The sequence below is a fragment of the Protopterus annectens genome, chromosome 5.part0, assembly GCF_019279795.1.
Source record: "Protopterus annectens isolate FY-2018-M chromosome 5.part0, PAN1.0, whole genome shotgun sequence".
Lineage (NCBI taxonomy): Eukaryota > Metazoa > Chordata > Ceratodontiformes > Protopteridae > Protopterus > Protopterus annectens.
In genome coordinates this window covers 394512797-394535784 of record NC_056735.1, presented here as the reverse complement: position 1 = coordinate 394535784, position 22988 = coordinate 394512797, and positions in this window count along the sequence as shown.

The following is a 22988-nucleotide window of genomic DNA, read 5'->3' as shown; positions in this document are numbered from 1 at the left end:
CTCCTAAACGGACACAGAGCATGGACGAGTGCAGGGGGCATGTCTGAGAGCAGAGCTCTCACAATACACATGCCCCTGCACTCAGGAAGTGCCATCCAGCAATTATAATGAGCAAGAACACTCATTGGAGGCTGCATACCTCCCAACTGTACAAATCATCGCAGAATGTCCATATTTCACAACCATACAGCACCCCAATTGTCCTGGCAAATCACTGGGATGATCTCAGGATTGAAGTCAGTAAATAATGGCATACATTTCAGTGGCAGACTTCAAATCCATCATAAAACATATATTAAAACAAATCCTGTTACTCTAATAACTGTCCCAAGTTTATAAGAGCAATAATGAAAATATGTCTGCAGTTGTACTACAATTTGTCAAGCTTTGTCCAGATAGTGTGTCTGAAGAAGTTGAGAGGTATGGAGGTTGCTAGGATGTCTGACAAATGTGCAGATGCATGCAGGAATCCACAGCAATAAGTAAAACCTGTCCCTTCCAAGAGAAAATAGCAGTACAGATTTTTTTTTTATCAAACAGATTAAATTTAACTGTAGGTGAGCAGGTTTGCTATATATATATGTATATGGATTCACTGCATAACACTGAGAACTCAAAACACTGAAAATGAGAAAACTTCATAATATAGAAGACCAAAACACTGAAACTTCAAAACACTGAAAAGTCAAAACACTGAAACTCAAAATACTGAAAATGCATATCATGCATACACTGAGGTTAAACAACATAAATCATAGCTCTTTCCACCAAGTGTAAATAGGGGGCAAGCCCCCCTGCACCTCCCATGTGGGGGGCTGTGCCCCCCATTCCCCCTGCTACTTAAATATATCAACTCCAAGATTGCACTTAGTGTAGTGAAGTACAGTCTTGGAGTTGATATATATAAGTAGCAGGGGGTGTGGGGAGTGCAGCCCCCCACATGTGGGGTGCAGGGGGCCTTGCCACCCTGCTTACATTTGGTGGAAAGTGCTATGATTTATGTTGCTTAACCTCAGTATATGTACGATATGTATTTTAAGTGTTTTGAGTTTCAGTGTTTTGAGTTTTCAAAATTTTGAAGTTTCACTGTTTTGGTTTCAGTGTTTTGAGCTTTCAGTGTTATGATGTGAATCCAATTTTATATATATATATATATATATATATATATATATATATATATATATATATATATATATATAGTGAGAGAGAGAGAGAGAGATAGATATAGAGACATATATATATGTAGACATATATCTATATATGTATATATATATATATATATATATATATATATATATATATATATATATATATAAAAACACACACACACACACACACACACACACACACACACACACACACACACACACACACACACACACACATATCTTCATGTATAAATACATTTCCTGTACTGTTGAATGAATGTGCTGGATGATATGTTTGTGAAAACATCAGCATTATGTATGTTTCACATGGCTTAGTGGTAAATTACTTTGGCTTTGGTGTGCAGGGTCCTGGGTTCAAGACTTGCAAAGCATGGCTATTTTGTTGCTGGGCAGGACAAGGGCTGTTGAATACAGAGTGATTAAGGCACTTTTAAGCAGTTTTAAGTGGGTTTGCGTGGGTTTGCAAGGGTTTGCGCGATGGTAAGCAATGCTAACTTCAGGTTAAATATGTTTACAGTTAGTTAGCCCTAAATTGCTTATCTTGTGTAGGCATTGCTTACCTCCCCCTGCAAACAAGCTTAAACCATTTTACTACTGCTTAAAAGTGCTTACTCTTGCTTACCCCTGTGCTAATTTCTTTAAAAGAAAAGAAGAAGGGTTGATAGGAAAGTGGTGAAAAAGGGGCACAAAGAGGGAAAGACAGCAGGGAAAATATCTAGGGATGTGCAGGATGGGTGTAGGGAAGGTCCATAGCTGCCCATTTCTTCTACAGCAGCAGCTTTGCATATACACTGATTTAGAGATAGAGTTGGACACTCATACCCTTGAGAGAGGGGTGAGGACAACAATAATATGTTGTGAAACCAATTAGACCAGATTACATATGTGAAACAGACAGGTATGTATGGGGCGAGATTTTTTTTGAGAACAGATTGCCATTTTTTTAAGATGAGAGTGGGATATTGGGGAGGGATAGTAGGTATATTTGGGGAGGTAGGTTGGGTAGGATGACAGACTAGACAGGCAAGACAGTATACAGGGGTGGTATATGACAAATTTGGGGGTAAACAACTTGGATGGGGAGGGGTGTTTGGAAGTTGGAAGCCTGTGAGCCCCCTAATGGAAACAATGGGACTGAGGTCCCCACTCATGGGCAGTCAACACTGCACCTTCACTGCCCTGAAGGTGACTGTGCTGGGGACTGGGTAGTAGGGGTAGGCTGACCCTCTAGATGCACCAAGTGGCCCTCAAGCTGGCATAGCAGATCTCTAAACTCCCTGCGGAGCTCGCTATGCACCAGACCCCAGACCTGACAATGGGTGCACTATCTTGTCCATGCCCACTCTCAGGGGGTGAGCCCCATCCCCTGAGGCGGTTCCACCCAAAGGTGGTGCAGGACCAGCAGATGAGGAGGTTATGGGGTGGGCCCCAAACATGCTGGTGCCTGGTGCCATGGCCAGATGAGATGGGAGAGATGGGTTCACTGGGACCAGTGTTCCCGAACGTGCTATGGTCTTTCAATTATAAAACTTATGTGGGTTAGCAATAGTTAACACATTCCAGGATTAAGTATAACAGCATGCATAGATATTCCCATTAACCCAAAACACCAGATATGGAACAGTTGCATAGCAAACGGAACACATGCATATATGGAATCACAGTGGCATTTACAAGAGCAAAGAGCATGCAGGTACATTGATAGCAGCATGCAGCCAATGTGGGAGTATTTCAACATGGCACATGCATAGAAACAAATTTCAATATTTATCAAACAATAGGACTTATGTCCCAACAGTAGATTTATTTGTACACATACCGATTGAGGTGTGTATTTAGATTATTGTTGCAGATATGGTGGGGGGGGGAGAAAGATGTCAATTAATAACTTGTATATCCCTGTAGGTCTCATTACTTTCTTAGTCAGTGATGTAATCTGCACCTTACAGGTATTATTACACTACCCTATGGCCTTAGTTTGGACAGTGGTATGGTTGTAGACAACTGTATACATGAACCGTGTTTTACCTGCAGTATACACCTCTTACCTGGTATACCTGTGGAGGTATTGTTTGTTAACACTACCTGACTGTTTCTACGCATATTCCCTGATTCCAGTTTGATGTTATTCACATACCTCTCTATCTCTTATTGCATACACTCTGGGCATGTCTTAGCAACATGCAGGTGAAACTGGGACATATTTTGACTATTGCCCTCATAAACCTTTGATGAGTTGCTACAATGACAGGTTTGTTTTCATATACATTTTCCAAATATTTACAAGCCTAACAGTCAGTTATATGACATTACATGCTGCCTAAATATCACAGATCATCGCACTGATATGCCAGGGGGACAGGGTAACAGATATGGGTAAATTATCTGGAAGTTCTGGACAGATCTGTACAGTTGAGGGGTATGATTCTGCATAGAGCTTACTACCACTCACAGGATTCGAACCATGGCTGTGTCTGCTAAAAATAAAACAGTGTGCATCACAGCTGAGTGTGCTATATAAATATTGCTGTGTATCTTTTCTCTGATTTTTGTCTATAAGTCTCCCGTGGTTTTACAGTCTGAACTTGTAATTATAACACTCTTATACAGGGTTTCCTAGACAGTTTTATTATGTAGCACTGTGTGGATGACAGCAATCAGTAATACCATATTATTCAGAGATACTGCAACACTAACACTGCCATACAATACCAGACTAAGCAGTACCAGTCCAGGATTTCATTCGTTTTTTTTCTAGGCACAGTTTTCATATCTGACAGACCTGTGGGGGAAATGAATGTTACCACACATATTACCAGATTCCACATTATTATTATGCACATATGTCTCACTCTGTTACTGCACACATTCTGGTCATAGCTTCACAACATGGGGGTGGAGATGGGACATACTTTGCTTATTACTCTCATAACAAGTTTGTTGAATTGCTAGAGTGACAGGTTTGTTCTTATAGATATATTTCTGACAGTTATGATGTCTGACAATCAGTTGTATGTCATTATTTGCTGCCTAAACTTCTGGTATTATACCACTGATTTGCCAGGGGGACTGGCAGGGGAATTATGACAATTATCTGGACTTTCTGACAATATAGGATTTGAACCATGGCTGTGTGTGCTACAAATACAACACTTCACATCTCAGTTGAGTGCGCTATTTGAATTATGTTGTTTATATTTTCACTGTTTTCTAAGCCTCTCTCAATTGTACAATATGACCTTCTGATTACAAGTCGTATACAGACATTCCTATACATTTTATTTATGTAGCACAGTGTGGGTAACAGTGCTTAATACAACAGTACTATTAAGAGATTGCAACACTACATTACCATATGATACCAGAGTAAACACAAGCAGTCCAGGAGTTAGACCTTTATTGCCAGGTTGTTACCCTTTTATTTACATGCAAACTATATGAGACTCTTCCTGCCATATTGTCTGGTTTATTCAGTACATGCCATACACAATACAGGTTTTATAGTGGCAATTAACTTTCTACTACATTTAGATTTATTTCTTATGACAGTACATTCAAGATTATTACTAACCTGCCTCGTGATGCAACCTCTGCAGCCTACAGACATGGGCTTTCTTATTCACAGCCCGCACGTGTGCCGCTGTCAAAGACATAAGAGGAATATTTAGCTATACCTATCCATAATATACATGAGCTGGCAATTATTAAACAAGTAGTAGGATGGATACTTACACACGGCTGGGACATCACCCAACTGCCCAGCTTCTTGGATCCACTGATCCAAGAGCTCCCTCTTCCTCCATTTCAGGTTGGCATAGTGATACCTGACCTGATCACCAGTTTGAAGGATGCCAGTGGCACTGGTGAGGTCACGGGCGAGACGGTCCCAGGCTTCTACTTTATATTGGGAACCCTGGTACTGGCCCTGCAGCAGTCTCTGCTCATGGTCTTTAATGAGGAATCCTGCCATGACTTTGAACTCTTGGATACCCCAGCAATGTGCCTGGAAGCGCAATTCTTCACCCACACCAGCCATAGTGCCTACAGGAGGAAGCTGCAACCAGTTATGAGATGTATTCCCACTGGTGGGGTTTAAATAAAGCTGATTTTCCACACTTCGCAGTGATTGGATGTTTTTGAAAATGCTAAGCTATGGGCAAACCTGCTTACCTAAGGTTGGCATTGCTTAAAGGGGTATGCCAATGGGGAAATTGATGTAGCTGGCCTACACATTGCTTACACCTAGTAAGCAGGGGTGTGCAATACTTAGCATTGCTTAATTTTAAATTTGCACACTATTTGCTGTTTGGCATTTGATTTATCATTCATTACATGTTATATATTTGTTTAGTATCCATGATTCATGCGTATGTACACTGTATGGGGTCCTTGTGTTTATTGGGGGATTTCACCACTTTATTACAGTGACACCTTACATCTGGACTTAATGCAGTACTCCGGTTCACATATTTATGTTATGTAGTAACTGATACAACATAAAACTGTATATAGATTCCTTTCACATGTAAATTTTGATTTTGCTATAGTGAGAATCTGTTTGGGGATACCTCAGTTTTATGCAGTGCTGTGATGGCTTACTGGTTGACTGTAGTGTACTGGGTCCTGGGTTCAAAACCTGCAAGGGCTCTTTATTTTGTTGCTGGGCAGAACAGCGGCTGTTGGATACAGAGTGATTAAGGCACTTTTAAGCAGTTGTAAGCGGGTTTGCGTGGGTTTGCTCAATGGTAAGCAATGCTAACTTCCAGTTAAATACGCTTACAGAGAGTTAGCTTCAAAATTGCTTAACCTGTGTGCACACCGCTTACTCCCATGCAAACAGGCTTAAACCCACTTACAACTGCTTAAAACTGCTTACTCCCTCTTACCCCCACACTAATTTAGACAGAAATGAAACATGGCTCTTGGGAAAGTGGTAAATGTGGACACTATGGATTTATCATTCATTACACATTATACCTTCATTTTGTATCCCTGATTCATGTGTACATATACTGTATGGGGCACTTGTGTTTATCTGTGTATTTTACCACATTATTACAATGACACGTCACATCTGCACTTAATGCAGTACTCCAGTTCAGAAATATATGTTATTTAGTAGGGTATACAGCAAAAAAAATGTTCATAAAGTGACTTCACATGGAAAATTGAATTTACTATAGTGAGAATCGAACTGGGAATGACTATTATTATATCCAAATATTCTTTCCCTAAAGCTGACATAGGGATTAACAAAATGATGGACAATGTTTCTCTGTTTGAGCGAAGGCTGTTAGACATTAAAAAGACAAAAATTGAACGAGACATGGACGATTTCAGAATGGGCCGAGTTTTTTCTTGGCCGAGAACTGCTACTGTTTCAAATAATGTTTCAAAAGATGATAGAAGGAATGTGACTGTTGATTCTGGAGATATTATGAAGAATAAGGTGACTGAAGGACTGGTTCAACCTTATTTGAACAAGGTGAATGGTACTGTACCTAAATAAAGAACGTTCATTGTTTTTTATATATTTGAGTTTTAGTGTTTTACTTCATACGAGTCCTGTTCTGATTTTCTTGAAGCCATACGTGGTCCGTTCACCGTATATGAGTTTGTGGATTTATCAGTTATCTTATTGTTGGATAACGGCACGCTATTTGCCTGGAGCTGCATCTTTTTTGTTATTGGTTTGTTCCTGATTCAGTTGCTGCAGGCGGAGGGCATGGCGTTTACAGGAGGGGATGACATTGAACTGGCGTTTACACCGGAGGTGACATCACGCTCTAGTGAACGCATTGTGAAGTTTCGTGAGTGTGTAGCTGGAGAGGAGAATCCATTACTTTTTTACGAACCAGAAGTGAAGCGTGGATCCGAAGGGGATAACGCGTTGGAGATGCTTACGTTGTCGGAAGAGCTGAAGGAGCTAGAAATGGAAGCGATCAAATTAAAGAAGTTACAGCTGCAAAGACAGCACTTCGAGGCCTGTTTGAAGAAACGGATCATCCCTCGTGGCCTCCGAGTCCTGAAGATGCCGACTTCAGATAATCTTTTTCCAGATTTGCTATTACGGTGGCAGAAATTAAATATGGGTCTAAGCTTCAGCTATATGGAGCTTTTAATAGATTTTCACAAACCAGAGGAGGAGGCCTTAAGGAACAAAGTCACTAAGATGCATGAGCTAATTGTTTCCAAATATTCTTTCCCTAAAGCTGACATAGGGATTAACAAAATGATGGACAATGTTTCTCTGTTTGAGCGAAGGCTGTTAGACATTAAAAAGACAAAAATTGAACGAGACATGGACGATTTCAGAATGGGCTGAGTTTTTTCTTGGCCGAGAACTGCTACTGTTTCAAATAATGTTTCAAAAGATGATAGAAGGAATGTGACTGTTGATTCTGGAGATATTATGAAGAATAAGGTGACTGAAGGACTGGTTCAACCTTATTTGAACAAGGTGAATGGTACTGTACCTAAATAAAGAACGTTCGTTGTTTTTTATATATTTGAGTTTTAGTGTTTTACTTCATACGAGTCCTGTTCTGATTTTCTTGAAGCCATACGTGGTCCGTTCACCGTATATGAGTTTGTGGATTTATCAGTTATCTTATTGTTCGGTAACGGACACGCTATTTGCCTGGAGCTGCATCTTTTTTGTCATTGAAATATATATATGTTCTGTTGCCGCGTTGTAGTAATAAACAGATGTGCATAATCTGTAGTATTTTTGGGCTTGTGCTGTTGATGTAGTGTAACTCAGCACCCACCCTGTACCAATGCCACAGGTGTGGCTACTGACATCACATCTCTCACACAATTATGTAGGTCCCTCTGGTATACCTCCAGGGCAGCAGCCTGTAGCTGGTGAGCATGGTGTTATTTCAGGTTTGCCAATACACTGACCATCCCTGTACCACATAAACAACAGTCTACTTAACGCTGAATGTATGATAAGAGACCTTGGGACCCAGGTGGACAGTAGTCTCTCCTTTGATAATCACATCACCACAGTAGTCAAGAAATCCTTCTATGTAGCACACCTCATCACAAAAGGGTTCTCATCCATGAAAAAAGAGGTCATTGTTCCCCTCTACTCGGCACTCATTAGACCCATTATAGAGTACAACACCCTTTTGGAATATACCTCACAAGATCTCTGCAGCAGCTAGAAAGGCCACAAAAGTACCTCACAAAGAGGATTACTGGCCTCAAACAGATGCCTTACACTGACTGTCTCAAAAAACTCCAGCTTTACTCTGTAGCATATCACCTACTCCGAGGAGATCTCTGCCTAACATATAAAGCTATGTTAAACCCAGAGCTGTTGGACATGCTACTCCTAAAGAAATCCCAATCCCTCTGCGTTATACACTCTAGGGACCTAAACCTTGTCACCACAATAAACAGGACATGCTGGAGGGATACATTCCTGTCCCAGAGACTTCCTATACTCTGAAACAAGCTACCCATCTATGTCAAGCAAAGTTCCTCATTAGCACTCTTCAAGAAAAATGTTGATGAGTGGATGGGAAATAGGAAATACACCCTGGGGATCACTTCGGTGGCTCTTCTCAACAGGGGCACAGGAAATTAACTTTCTTGGGTGGCGTAAGCCAGGGAATCTTGTTGGCTAGGCTTACTTAGGCCCTTGGGCAGATAGCCTGGTACCTACCTATGAACCTATGAACCTATGTTATGGCCATGGTATATACATTCCATGCACACATTTAACACACCTACCCATAACGCATGCTGTACATGTTCAAGTATTGTTGCTGTTAACTGTACTACATCACAGTGGTCACCATGATGGTGTATCTGAAGGGTATGTCAGACTCCTGCAATATAACTAACATCATGTCATTGCAAAATATGTGCACAGAGATGAACATAATGGTGGGACAAATGGCCTATAGTAGGGACATATCTGAAACATCACCCTTATACAGTGCTACAACAGTGTATATACCAGTATTACAATGGCAACTGTTACAGATCTATACTACGGCATATCACAATACTGCAGTCCACAACCCTATAACCTACAATGTGGTCCTAACATGAGCAATGATTGTGTAATATGGAATCCTATGTTAAGACAGCAAATATGGAGAATACATACCTTCACAAACACTGGAAGCATATGTGTGAATACACTCCAGATAATATATAGTGGAAGCAGCTGTTGAGGTACTGACAGCATGCATTTGTCATGAGTATGGACCTTCCAGCAGGTACAGGTCCCCAGTGTTACACCAAGAAATGGTCTGCTGTCCAAGACGCTTGGCCATCAAATGTGCCCGCTTACCTGCAACAGAGGCATCCATGGCTTGCACACATCTTACATGTCATGGCATGGATCCCAAACCCAACAGGAAGCACCGAGAAATTGGACATGTAGCCATACCTCACCATTGCAAAAATGATGGCAAACAGTTAATTCAGTCATGAATGTGGTGAGGATGTACGGGACAGGATTATTGTAGAAAATAAACAGATGGCCATGCAAGACAGATTATGTCACATGTAGCAAACCAGTCATGCAGGCTGCTTAGTAATATGCCACAACACTGAGGGAGTTGTAGGAATGTCTAACAAGTACTAGATGTGCAGTACACTTGTCAGCAATTGCCTGGACTATGCATAAGTGTGGCTCATGGGTTAGGATAATCAGATGAAGCAGTTGTACCACAGGAAACATCACCCAGGCCTCTCTACAGGTAGCATATGCATAGCAGGAAAAGGTCCCCAAAAGACATGTGCTGCAATGTATACTGGTGTACCAAGACCATGCTGGAAAACTAGAGACAGTATCAAGTAAGATACATGTGCTGCACAACCAATACCTCACCCCACCTCAGGCCCACCATCCCCAAGTGTACCTTGCCAGTGCCAGTGTACACCTGTATACCTGTATATTTGCCATTCAATAGCTGAGACTAGGTGGTGTTCAGTGTTTGGGACACTGCAAAATGACACACATGTGTAGGCCATAGTTGTCAAGCATCTGCAAAAAGGCTGATGGTGAGGAGGGGGTGTCATCATGACACAACAGTGCACTGGAGTAGAGATCCAAAGGATGCTATGAATTGTTGCATCTGCACACAGTCATGGTCAGGAACTGTGGCAGACATAACCCTGACTCCACAGTAATAGTGACAGCAGTGTGTGACCTCTAAGGGATGAGCACATGAGTTGACCTTGCAATCATGCAGAGTCGGGGGACATTTGTAGGACAGACTGACCAAATACTGGCAAATTCAGATGGCCCATGCTAGTATACCACTGCCAGGAATAGTGACTTCTGTAGTACACATAACAGTAGGTGCAACAAACCAGCGTGCACACATATGCACCCACAAAGTGTATGCATCTCAATCAGCATATGCACAACTAACATATTTGTTTGACATTGCATTTGATTGTACAGGTCATATGTTACATATCAGGCGCATGCAATGTTAACATATGCAGTAATGTGCTCCTATGGCATATCAAGGAAGAGGGCATCATATCTATAAGGGTGTGTACACTCCCCATAGCCATGGTAAGGTTTGAAGGTTGTCAGTGTAATTGTATCATATTGGCCATACATGCACTGCTGATGATGAGATCTGTAAATCAGACATCAAGCATTCACAAATGACATCTGTCCACATATCATCCCAGGTATGTGTCGGACAAACACATAGGGGCTGTGAGCAGCAGAGCAAACATAACTGACACAGTAATACACATTCAGCAATGGTGTGTACACCTGTGAGGTATGGTGCACAGTACATGCCAGGGTGCTGAACAGGTGTACAGCAATACTGTGTACATGGGTGCAGTGTGTTCCAGGAGAAGAGGCATCACCTACTAACACAACCCTTGCCTCACAGAGATGTATAATGTTGCTAGCAGGGGTTGACTATAACTGCACTGCATGCTGTTGAGTGCTATATGTCATGCATGTTGACAGATGGGTAATGGGAGGTCTGTGTGTAATATCTTTGTGCAACCTCACCTGCAAGTGTGTGTGTGTGGGGGGGGGGTTATTTTGTCTGTAAGTGCAATCTGGTGGAGTGGAGGGGGTTGATGTATGTAGGATGTGTGTGTGTATGTGTGTGTGTGTTTGTATGTGTGTCCATGTATGCACATGTGTGAGTGTGGGGTTGTTCATATCTCTCGACTTCCCTTTGAAATCACGCAGTGCATGGACATGGACAGACACATGAGAGACCAGGAATACTTGTCTGACATGTAATCTCAGGACAGCTGATAGTATAATAAGGTCTGTATCATGGAACATGCATTGGCAGGGAAACTAGACACCAGGGATACTATTATAATTTCAATCAGCAGAAATGTGAAAGAATACCCATGTATGCAGCACTACATATGTGTTGGGGAATTACTAGACAACACCAGAGAGTGTTTCCAAATATTACTGTAGTCCACATAAAAAGTTAATAGAGCAACAGATCTTGAATCTACTGAACAATAGTTACGTATGACACTCCAGTGTGTGACATTATTGAGTGACTGTAGTAGCCCCTAATATATGGGGGCCATGCTCAAGATGTCTGGACAAACTGTGTGAACACTGAATGACAGCAGTGAGTCTTTGAAAAACCCACTCCAATCAAGTCAAAGATGTAATGGAATAATAGGTCATGTTTTGTGATCACTTGTCTAGGCAATTAGAAGAATGATATGTTAATGATTGGTATTAATGACTGCAAGTGTCCAAGACTGTTGCAGGATGGGGAACTTAAGAGAATAAACTAGGGACAGTCTGTAAACTCAGGGACAGGTAAGTATTAGGGCGGAATGTCAGTGTGTGTGTGTGTGTGTGTGTGTGTGTGTGTGTGTGTGTGTGTGTGTGTGCGTGTGTGCGTGTGTTCATGTGTGCGTGTGTGTGTGTGTGCGTGTGTGTGTGTGTGTGTATTGTTAAGCAATGATGTAGAGGTCTTAAAGTGCATTTCCTGTTTTCCCCTCACAGATGGAGAGGTGGGTCAGGGACACTCCTGCAGGCCAACTGATGTTGGTGTATACATACAGACACTGAAAATTATATGATTACAGGAACTTTGCATTCTTCCAGTATAGAGATGGGCCCTTTAGGTGGTGAGGGGGGGATAAAGTTAGCACTGAACCTATCTGCCAGGATGTTGGCAATATCAGTTGGGTTTGTATATTTAGTGCCATTGTGCTGTAACTCAGAGCAGATCTGAGTGTTGCCATTGAGATTCTTGACATAGTTATAGAATGCTTTATGGTTGTCTTTAGAATTAGGTGCCCTCTGTTATTATACAGAGGTCATGGATAGATGGTGGGGTGAGATGGTGGGACTCCTCGACCATGGATTGTCGGTGCTTGAGCATGTGGTGGGAGTGGTGTGATGGCCAAGTGGACATAAGCCAGCAACACCAACAGCTGGAGGTTGACGTGGACATGCAAGGACACCAAGCTGCTCCAGTAGTGGCATTACCAGCCCCAGCACTGCAGGGGGGACTCTGTCCACATCACACCACAGCAGGCCACATGAACATGGCCCTGGCCAGTCCCAGGAGAGACTTGGTTCCAGAGGACATATGTCATCATCAAGGGAGAGTACCATATCGTGGCTTGTACCTGGACATGCCCTTGGAACCCTTGGCACAGTTCTTGTGTCCGTGACCAGAGGCAGTGAACTGCACACACTGCCAGATATGGTCTGCAGCTGTCCAACAAACACTTGTATAGGTAGCCACATGGCAGAACTGTGTGCATGCATACTCACACACAATACAAACACAGCTAGGGCAACCCCATACCTACACACACCACATCACCATGGCCATATTAATAATTAAAAGCCCTCACTCACACACATTGTGTCAAACATATGGCTCAGCCTAGTTCTCTGCCAAACCAACAACACATCCTGTGCATAAGATGATACCTTAGCCACATCCCTGTCATCCATAACATCGATGCAGGGACAGGCTAATATGGTTCTGATGCACACGGTGACTGTACTATGGTGTACCAATGTACTGCTGTGTAACATGTTGTCAGAAGTAAAGTTTATGTCAGGAAGTGTTGCTGTCCAGCCATAATGCATTATAGCTATTATTAACACTGAGTGATTGTGGTCTCCATAATGTTATCCATTTGTGTTGTAGGTGTCCATGTGTCAGCTGGAGGATGGCCTGCTGTCGTATCCTACAAGAGGTATGGCACTGTGGTGACACCTTGACTGTGCCATATCCTGACTACAGGTGAACACATGTCACAGGTCTGTATAACAGTTCCTGCCTGTGCCACATGGCTGACAGGTCTGGGGGTGGTGTATAAAGGTAAGTGCATGGTGGCTGCTGTTAGCAGAACTTCAACAGTGGACAATGGTAAGTGTACTGGGTGGTACACACCACATGTTTGTGTATAATACACACAGAGGCTTTGTTGTTGATGCACTACACAGATAATACTCTACACATGGATGTATGTACTTGTGCAAGGAACCCATTGTAGCCTATGTAATTCCACCAAGTCAGAATAGGCACAACAACACATTGGGGAATAAGCAGTCTGCTAGTTTAATGTCATTGATGTTGGTACTAGCAGGGTATATGCCCCCTTCCCCAATGTAGTTCAATCCTCAACTCGGTAAACATATGTGTGATGGTGTGGGTGGCACACTCCTACCCTTTGGAGGGTGAGGGGTGCTGTAGAACTGCAGAGAGTGTGATATACAACTACCTAACCTGTTAACATGAACTGTACAGTATTACGGCCAGCTAAATGGGGGATACAGTCAACAGTAACAGCAATGATGTTGGCTGTGTCCACAACAGCCACACCCAGCTATATATACCAACCGCAGTATTGCTGCACACAAATACAGTGGGGAAGAGGCTATTTACACATCTAACACTAGTTGTGATGGAATGTATGTCCACAGGATGATACCTGTGAAATGTTAGCATATGCTAGGCAGTTCTCAGACAAATGACCTCCTGAGACATGTATATTCTGCAAACTGAAGTAGATTCCTCCACATACACACAACACTGGGACTAGACCCCCTACCTAGGTATGTAGTGCTACTTATGTGTGTGGCTTTAACTGCACACACCACACAGCTTTTAGGATGAGGTGTGTTCCAGTTTACATGTTACATGAAGAACATCCCCAGGCATGTACAGTATGGTAATGGGGGATGTACTGGTTGTTTATGGACAATACATAGAGTGACATACTGTCATATACACATTGACAAGCACATAACAGTCAGACACACATCTGAGAGACCTGGGCCTATCAGTGCTAACTACCTTGTCAGTGTGTCCATTGTGTCACAGGTAGGTTGCACACAGCACATGCATAACTGTGCTGGATAGTATTATCAGTTACCTGTATGGCTGATGGTGACAGTGGTCCCCATACAGTGGAACATGGGACATGTACCAGGGGTACCATGGTGCAATGACAGTATACCCAGCACCCACACCCCATTGTGGATATTGTATGCACTGAAACCCATGATAACACTCTGACACCATCACACATTGACCAGGACTGCAATACAATCCCATGTCCATCCCAAGAGTGCTACTACAGAGATATGCATCTAATGCACATGCCACAGGAATAGTAGGGTGATGCATTGTCATGCCTCTCCTACGGTCAGCATCATCACTATCCCTAATACTGTGTGGCAATGTGTATTGTAATAGGAGAATGTGGCCTCAGAATGCTGTACCCTGCATATATTCACATGTGCACACATACACACACTTGGCAGAACTCAGTGGGTATCCCATGCCTATCAACCCATTTGTACAACAGTGTTGTGCTGGTACTGCAAGTCCCAGGTAGCCCTTAGGGAGAAGAGTGTAACAAGGTACATATAATGTCCGGTACAGCAGCAGCCACATCTAACTATTGCAATGGGGGGTGTGGTGAGTGTGAAGGGCCTCAGGGTATTCCCAACTACAGGTCTACAAACACACACACACTGATATTCTCAGTAATGCACTGGAGTGCATCGGTGCAGGTTTTCACAGGTGTGTACCAGGCTATTGTCCATGGAGAGATAGGAAGTGTAGGGGATGTGTGTACAGTGGTATCATGCCACCTGCCATGTGCCAGCAGGTCATCTATCAACAGATACCACTGGGGTGATCCACAGGGTGAGAGTTGCATGCATCAGCCAATCATCTGGGTGCATCTTGCAGAGGGCCAGTGAGGTGCTCCAGTTGACATATATGCAACATGTATTACATAACATGATCAGTGTCTGTCTTGGAGACCTGTACCCAAGCATGCTGTGTTGACTGTGGTAGTGTAATTGAGGTGTTCATGGCATGTGGTGCATACAGGGTGTGGATTCCTATCTGTGACACTCATTACACAGCTGGGCAGACATGTCAATGTCAGTCAAGAATAGATTGCCTGTAAGTACCAAGATGGATACCTGACATTTCCAAATATTCTTTGATTATTCATCCTATGTCATTTAAATACAGTGGATTCAAGCACATTATTTTGGTGGCTTAATAAAAGACGAACACAACAATACACCCCCGGATTCTCAAAAGCTTGCACAACGTGCATGATCAGTGTTAGATAAAATTTGGCCAATATGGCGGCCAAGCGATCCACATACATGCACGTCTGATGTGCGCAAGCGCTGTAGCACTAGTGCTGCACGTCTCCAGCTCCCATATGCAAATCACCCCATTTGCAGGTGAAAACCATGCAAATGAGGTAAATTTACCATCCAGGAAGCAGGAATCAGGGCGTGCAGGACTAGCGTAATATGCAGAAATGTACTGGGTTAGTAACCGAGTACAGTACTGCAAACTCCAAAACAGAGGTATGACAGCTCCAAATAAAGGCTGCATATCATTGAGGAAGCATGCCAATGGCCAAGTAGAAGGCCATTGGCATTGCAAAATGTTTAAAAAATAAATAAATAAAACTTTTATTTTTTTTCGCTGATCTCGCCTGTTTAAGCATAGGACAGCGGCGCGCAAATGGGACCATGGGGAAAATAATAAAATAAACCTAAAATAAGCATTCTGACTAAAAGCAGTAGTCTTCCATGCAAGTCAATGGCAGGCAGAGGACAACCTGGCCAGTGAGTAATGGTTGCTAAGGGGGGAGGCTCAGTGTGGGACATGTAACTATGCATTAGAAGGCAATCCTATGCAAATGAGGTGAAGGATAGTGAATCCCAGTTTTCCCCAGGGTGTGAGGCAGGTCCCAAGAGTGTAAGAGTATAAATAGCTGGGTGCAACACTAGGATATAGGTGACATCATGGAGGGGGTGTCAGGCATACTGTAAGTGGATTGGAGCCCTGTAGCTCAGGATTGCTCCTAGCAGAGCTAAGCTAGGGGTGTGTCTAAACCTGCCTAGCACTCTGTACAAAGTGTAAGCAGGTGTGTGCACCGCACACCAGGTTTTACAGGAAGAAAAGGGAAGTTAAACCAGGAAATAGTAGCTCTGTGCACATTTGAGCACTCCATTTGCACGGTGCACACACGGGCTTAAACAGGACTGCAATGGGAAGGGAAAACAGCAGTAGGAAGGTAATCAAGGTGAACTAGCTGAGCTGCCAGGTGAAATGTATCAGAATCAGCCAATTACACAGGCAGCAGACCAGCCCAGCCCAGAACACCACTATAAACCAAGCAAACACCTACCCCCCCTGGTTTTCCCACACTCTGCACCACCAGTGTATACAAGTGGGGAAATTTTAAAAACAAACCTACAAAATGAGAAGGGCTGCAGCAGACAACATAGAACAACATGTGCAAGAGGCTGAGGGTGGTGAAGATGTCAATACTGCCAAACAACCCACAGTGAGGAGAAGGAGAAGAGTGTACAGACCCAGGGTAACCTACTAGGAGCTACATGAGCTGGAGATAGTGGAGCACTATAGGGTGGACAGAGACCTCCTACAGAAAATCGTTGAGCTGTGCTGAACACATCTGACACACCAAACTGACTGAGGGGAACCCATCCCAGTGGATACCAAGGTATGTGTAGGCCTAGGTATACTAGCCCCAGGTACCTCCCAAACCACAACTGGGGATAACATGGGGATCTCACAGGCATCAGCATCTAGAGTATTCCACCAGTTCCTGGATGTCATGTCAGCACATTCCAGTGAGCACGTATATTTCCTCAACACACGTGAGGTGTTGACTAGCAATATGCGTCTCTTCCACCAAATAGCAGAATACCCTGGGGTAGTGGGTTCTACAGACTGCATGCACTTACACATCAAATCACCATCTGGTGAGCAGGGTAGGGCCTACATCAACTGCAGGGGCATCCCCTCCATCAACTGCCAGGTTGTATTTGATGCCCAGGGCATTATACTGAATATGTGTTCTGGCTGCCCTGGAAGCTATTATGATTCACACATATGGCAACTGATGCAGCTGTACCACAGATTTGCCAATGTGAACATCTCCTACGGTCACTTAGTGAGGGATGCTGGGTACCCACTGGAGCCGTGGCTGATGACACCCATCAAAAATGCACACACACCTGAACAACAACGCCATAATGAGGCACATGCACAGGCCAGACATATAATAGAGCGTGTGTTTGGGATGCTCAGGTCACGGTTCTGGTGTCTGGATACATCCGGTGGAGCCCTTTAGTATTCACCAGCTACACGTACCAAAATTGTAATGGTATGTGCTATGCTACACAATATGATCCTGTGGAAATAGCTGCAGCAGGTACAGCATGGGGCAGGGTCACACAGCTCCCAACCAATGCCAAGGCCTGTACAGGCACAGAGTGACTCAGAGGAGGAACAATTTGAGCCTGCCCCAGTAGGCAGAAGGGGGCATGCCCAGTATGCCTTGGCCTTGGCAAAGAGGCAATGCATAGCATATGCACTGACACAGTAGGGGCCCAGGAAATTACACCTCTCTCTGACTCGCACAGACAGTAAAAGGGATGCCAAACATGACACTACCTTTGCCCAACCATGTACAGGGAGTGTACTATGTGCATCCAACAAAGGCAGCCCTCCAGCACCATCCGCAAGTCCAGCACACCCTCAAGGTAAGTCAATCAACCTACCAGTTGCTAAATGGAGTAGAATGTGTTTTTACCTGTAGCTATGTTATAGATGTGAATATGCAAAGGAATTGGGTGGCTGGATGTCAATGCAGCAGAGAGTAGATACCCATAGTGGCATCATGAGATCTGTAACACATACTGGAGTCACTATAGTAGCCAGTACTACACAGGCTGACAAAACCCACTGCAGGAAATGGCCTGAGCGACATGGGTGTCCATAAGAGCCACACATGCCAGTCAGGAAGGATCACACACCCAACAACAGTCTGAGCCAGCAGGACAGGTGAAGACTAACACAAATAAATGCTGTACTATGGCCTCTGAATGTACCCTATGACTAACCTCTCCCCCAGGCCTACACAGACAGACCACAGCAGGCCAGGTAGTTGGATGTAAGTTGTGGAGGCTAGGAAGTCAGACACTAATATGTAGGTAAACAAAGCTAGGATCTGTAGTACACTGGCAAGCCTCTAACCAGCAGGATAGGTAAGACTACAGACTGAAATGGAGTACTTGACATACCAGTACAGTCGTAGCAATGTGTACAAGTACCAGGTGTGCCCCCCATCAAATGTACAATTAGAGTAACAGTCAGGTGTGCCCCCCCACTCCTGTGTAGAACAGTAGAAACAGTCAGGTGTCCCCCCCCCCGTTATGCAGAAATGTAGCAGCAGTCAATGGCAATTGACCAATGGACACCCTGTAGACACAGCATACTACCTGTCGGTGTACAACACAAAGGTCAGCACTGCAGAACAAACTTCCTGGAAGTGATCCACACATGCAACACAGATGGCCATACTGGGCATGCTCACACACTTAGAGGAATGAAGGCAATGTCAGTCAATAACATACTGAGAGGTCATACTGGGCATGCTCACACACAGAGGAATGAAGGCAATGTCAGTCAATAACATACTGAGAGGTCATACTGGGCATGCTCACACACTTAAACACATGAAGGCCATGACTGCAAATACCAGTGGACCAGACATTTCTGGAAGTTGTAGTTCTCAGTGTGGACACATGTCAGTATGCACCACTCCTGCCTTGCACATACAGTGGATAGAAATACAGACAAAAATGTAAGGGCAACACACTATAATAAGCCACAGGTACATGGGCATGGATGTGTGGAAGAGGGTGAACGTGACAACATGCCATGCGGGCCTGTCCCAACCAGCACACAGCCAAAGTGCCCCCAACACATGAGGTGCGGATGTAACCCACTGCAGATACTAGCCACCAGTACCTGTCAGCATGACAGACTATGTGGTGCACGTGCCAGCTGTGCAACAAGACTGTACAAGGATGTAGCCATCTAGTAGCTGTATACATGCACCTGTGACATAAGATTTCATGTGTGCCCGCATGTGGCATATCAACCCCTACATGAATGGGGTATGGCCTATGCACACACTGCCCTCCCCATAGCAGTAGTATGACAAGCCTGCTGAGATCATCCAATGTGAATTACACCTTTGTGAGAGCTATAGCTCAGTAATATGCATGGTGCGTCCCGTAACTGTGTACTGCTGTAGTGACAGAGTAATTAGGTAGCAGTACTAACCCCAGACCTGTCAATTGTGTGAGTGTGTGTTTGTGTGCGTGCCTGTCTGTCTCTGAATGTGTAGAGGGAAATGCTTGTTAGGTTAATCACACTCCGTACAATACAAATATACTATTTTGGCAAGGCTGCTGATGTCACTTACCTAAAAGTACACCTATGGGAAAGTAGCAGCCCAGTAATCACTGTAGCGCATTCTTTAACTGTGTACTGCTGTAGTGTGATAAACAAGTTAGCTAGGTGTTCAAACCCCAGACCTGGCAACTGTGTTTGTTTGTGAATCTCTGTGTGTGTGTGTGTGTGTGTGTGTGTGTGTGTGTGTGTGTGTGTGTGTGTGTGTGTGTGTGTGTCTGACTGAATAGAAAGCAATGCTTTTTAGGCTACTGACACTCCATACAATACAGATACTCTACTTTGGCAAGGCTGCTGATGTCACTCACCTAGAAGTACACCCCTGGGAAAGTAATAGCGCAGTAATTGCCGTAGTGCATTCTGTAACTGCGTACTGCTGTAGTGTGATAAACAAGTTAGGAAGGTCTTCGAACCCCAGACCTGGCAACTGTGCATGTCTGACTGAGTGGAGATCAATGCTTTTTTAGGCTACTCACACTCCGTACAATACAGATACTCTACTTTGGCAAGGCTGCTGATGTCACTCACCTAGAAGTACACCTCTGAGAAAGTGATAGCCCAGGAATTGCCATAGTGCGTTCTGTAACTGTGTGTTGCTGTAGTGCGATAAACAAGTTAGGTAGGTGCTCAAACCCCAGACCTGGTGTTTGTGTGTGAATCTGTGTGTATGTCTGACTGAGTGGAGAGCAATGCTTTTTAGGCTACTCACACTCCGTACAATACAGATACTCTATTTTGGCAAAGGTGCTGAGGTCACTCACCTAGAAGTACATCTCTGGAAAAGTGATAGCCCAGTAATTGCTGTAGCACATTCTGTTACTGTGTACTGCTGTAGTGTAATAAACAACTTCATTAGGTGTTTGAATCCTAGACCTGGCAATTGTGTGTGTGTCTGACTGTGTAAAGAGCAATGCTTTTTAGGCTACTCACACTCTGTATAATACAGATACTCTACTTTGGTAAGGCTGCTGTTGTCACTCACCTAGAAGTACATTTCTGGGAAAGTGATAGCCGAGTAATCACTGTAGCACGTTCTGTAACTGCGTACTGCTGCAGTGTGATTTAGAACGGTGGTAGTGTTCCATCTCCATCCATGCCAGTTCCGGATGTTTGGTGTGTTTCAGTGTCTGTGTATGGAGCAATGCATTATAGGCTACTCACTTTCAGAACATTACAAATGCCCTACTTTGGTAGTCCTCCTGATGTCATTAATTGTGAAATACACCTTTGGTGAAGCTGTACTTTAGTAATGTCCGTGGTGCGGACTGTAACTGCGTAGTGCTGTAGTGTAGTAAACTAGTTAGGTAGGGGTTCTACTCCCAGACATGGTAGGTGTATGTGTGTGTTTGTAATTCATATCCTGTGTAGTGGTGGCTATGAGTGTGTGACACCTGGGGGCAATGTGGAGGGGTTTTGCTAAATTAATTGATGGTGGCCCTACTATATATCAAAATGTCAACCATACAGGGATAACAGATGTAAATAGCTGAGAGACTGGGGTGCAAAGCCATACCCATGCATGTGACATCAAGCCCAGCCAATCACAGTTAGCAACCCCACTATGCCTTCATATGTGACTCACAATGGACATACCATGCCTGACAACATGCCCTGTATGGACATATGACAATGACATCAGGAAATGCTGTTAGCATGCTATCAATGTAGGTGCAGGGTATATCTGCTGACCAGTACCAGTCCCTGCCACAGGTGGGCAGTACTGGCAATCTGATGATAAGCTGTGTTCACAGAATGGCCCAGACACCCCAGGTACAGTTCTACATGTCACTGTACATGCATGTGGAAGGTGTGCACATCCTGGACACCATCCAAGTCATGGACTAGGGAACACATACATGGCAAGTGATGCACAGCATTGGCCACACAGAATAGTCACCCAGGTGACTGGATGTTAGCTGCAATACCCACCTGTGTGGGCAACTGCAGAAACTACAGGCCTGTGCCACAATGCAGACCATTGTCATGTGACCTGTTGCCAAGGTATACCCATTGCCTACCCTTGTATAGCCTGCTGGCACTGTTGGCCATCACACACCCGTGCAGACATGCACCCATGCATGTCCGAACTGGCACCCTGTGTGTTCATGTGTGTGTTGTATGGTGCGTATGTCCACATCCACATGCACTACTCCCCCAGGGCACAGTGAAGCATGCCGCCTGATGTCTGACACCCCCTCACACTCACTGCCCATATGACCTCCATATGACTCATGTAGTGCATGTGTTCCCTGCACATTGATGTGTTGTGGCAATCCCACTAGTGATGAGTTGCACTGCTGGCCCTGCCATGTGTGTTATTGTGTGTGCGTCTATGTGTCAGTGTGCCTGTGCTGACACTGGCACCTGTTCATGCAGACAGGCATGTGTACGTCACCTACTGTATATCTACCATATCCCTGTTGCAGATGTCACTCACCATCACATATATGTTCTGAGTGGTCCCCACCAGATAACCCATGTGGTTCATTCAATAACAGCATTGAACTGTGATAGCACTACATAGCTGTTGGGGGTTCAATACCCTGTTCTGGTAGGTGTGTAACATGAACATGTGTCAGTTTTACCCTCCCACCCCTCTATGACATTTATTTGCCTCTGTCTGTCTCCCCCACTCCCTCTCTGGTGGATTTGGAGGCCCACACTTGCATTGCTTAGGCAGCAGCATGTGTATTTTAAGTGATGCTCATGATCAGCTGATGCCCTCTGCAGGAATTGCAGCCCTTGCCTAGCAGATTGCATGTGGGACAGGTGTGGTAACATTCCAATAGCCAATTGCATGGAAATACAGTCAAATACCTGGGAACATCCTGGTAGTGTTGGCCCTTGTCTGTCACTGTGAGCATGAGCTAGAACTGTCGTTTGACAAACAGCATTTTAGATGGGTTGGGGATTTACCTCTAACAACATACACTGTGGAAAGAGGGCAACATACAGGAGAGGGATGTGCCTGACCTGACTACAGACTGTAAGTGCTGCTATACTGCATATGGAGTAATGTTGGATTAACAGTGTTTGTCTAGAT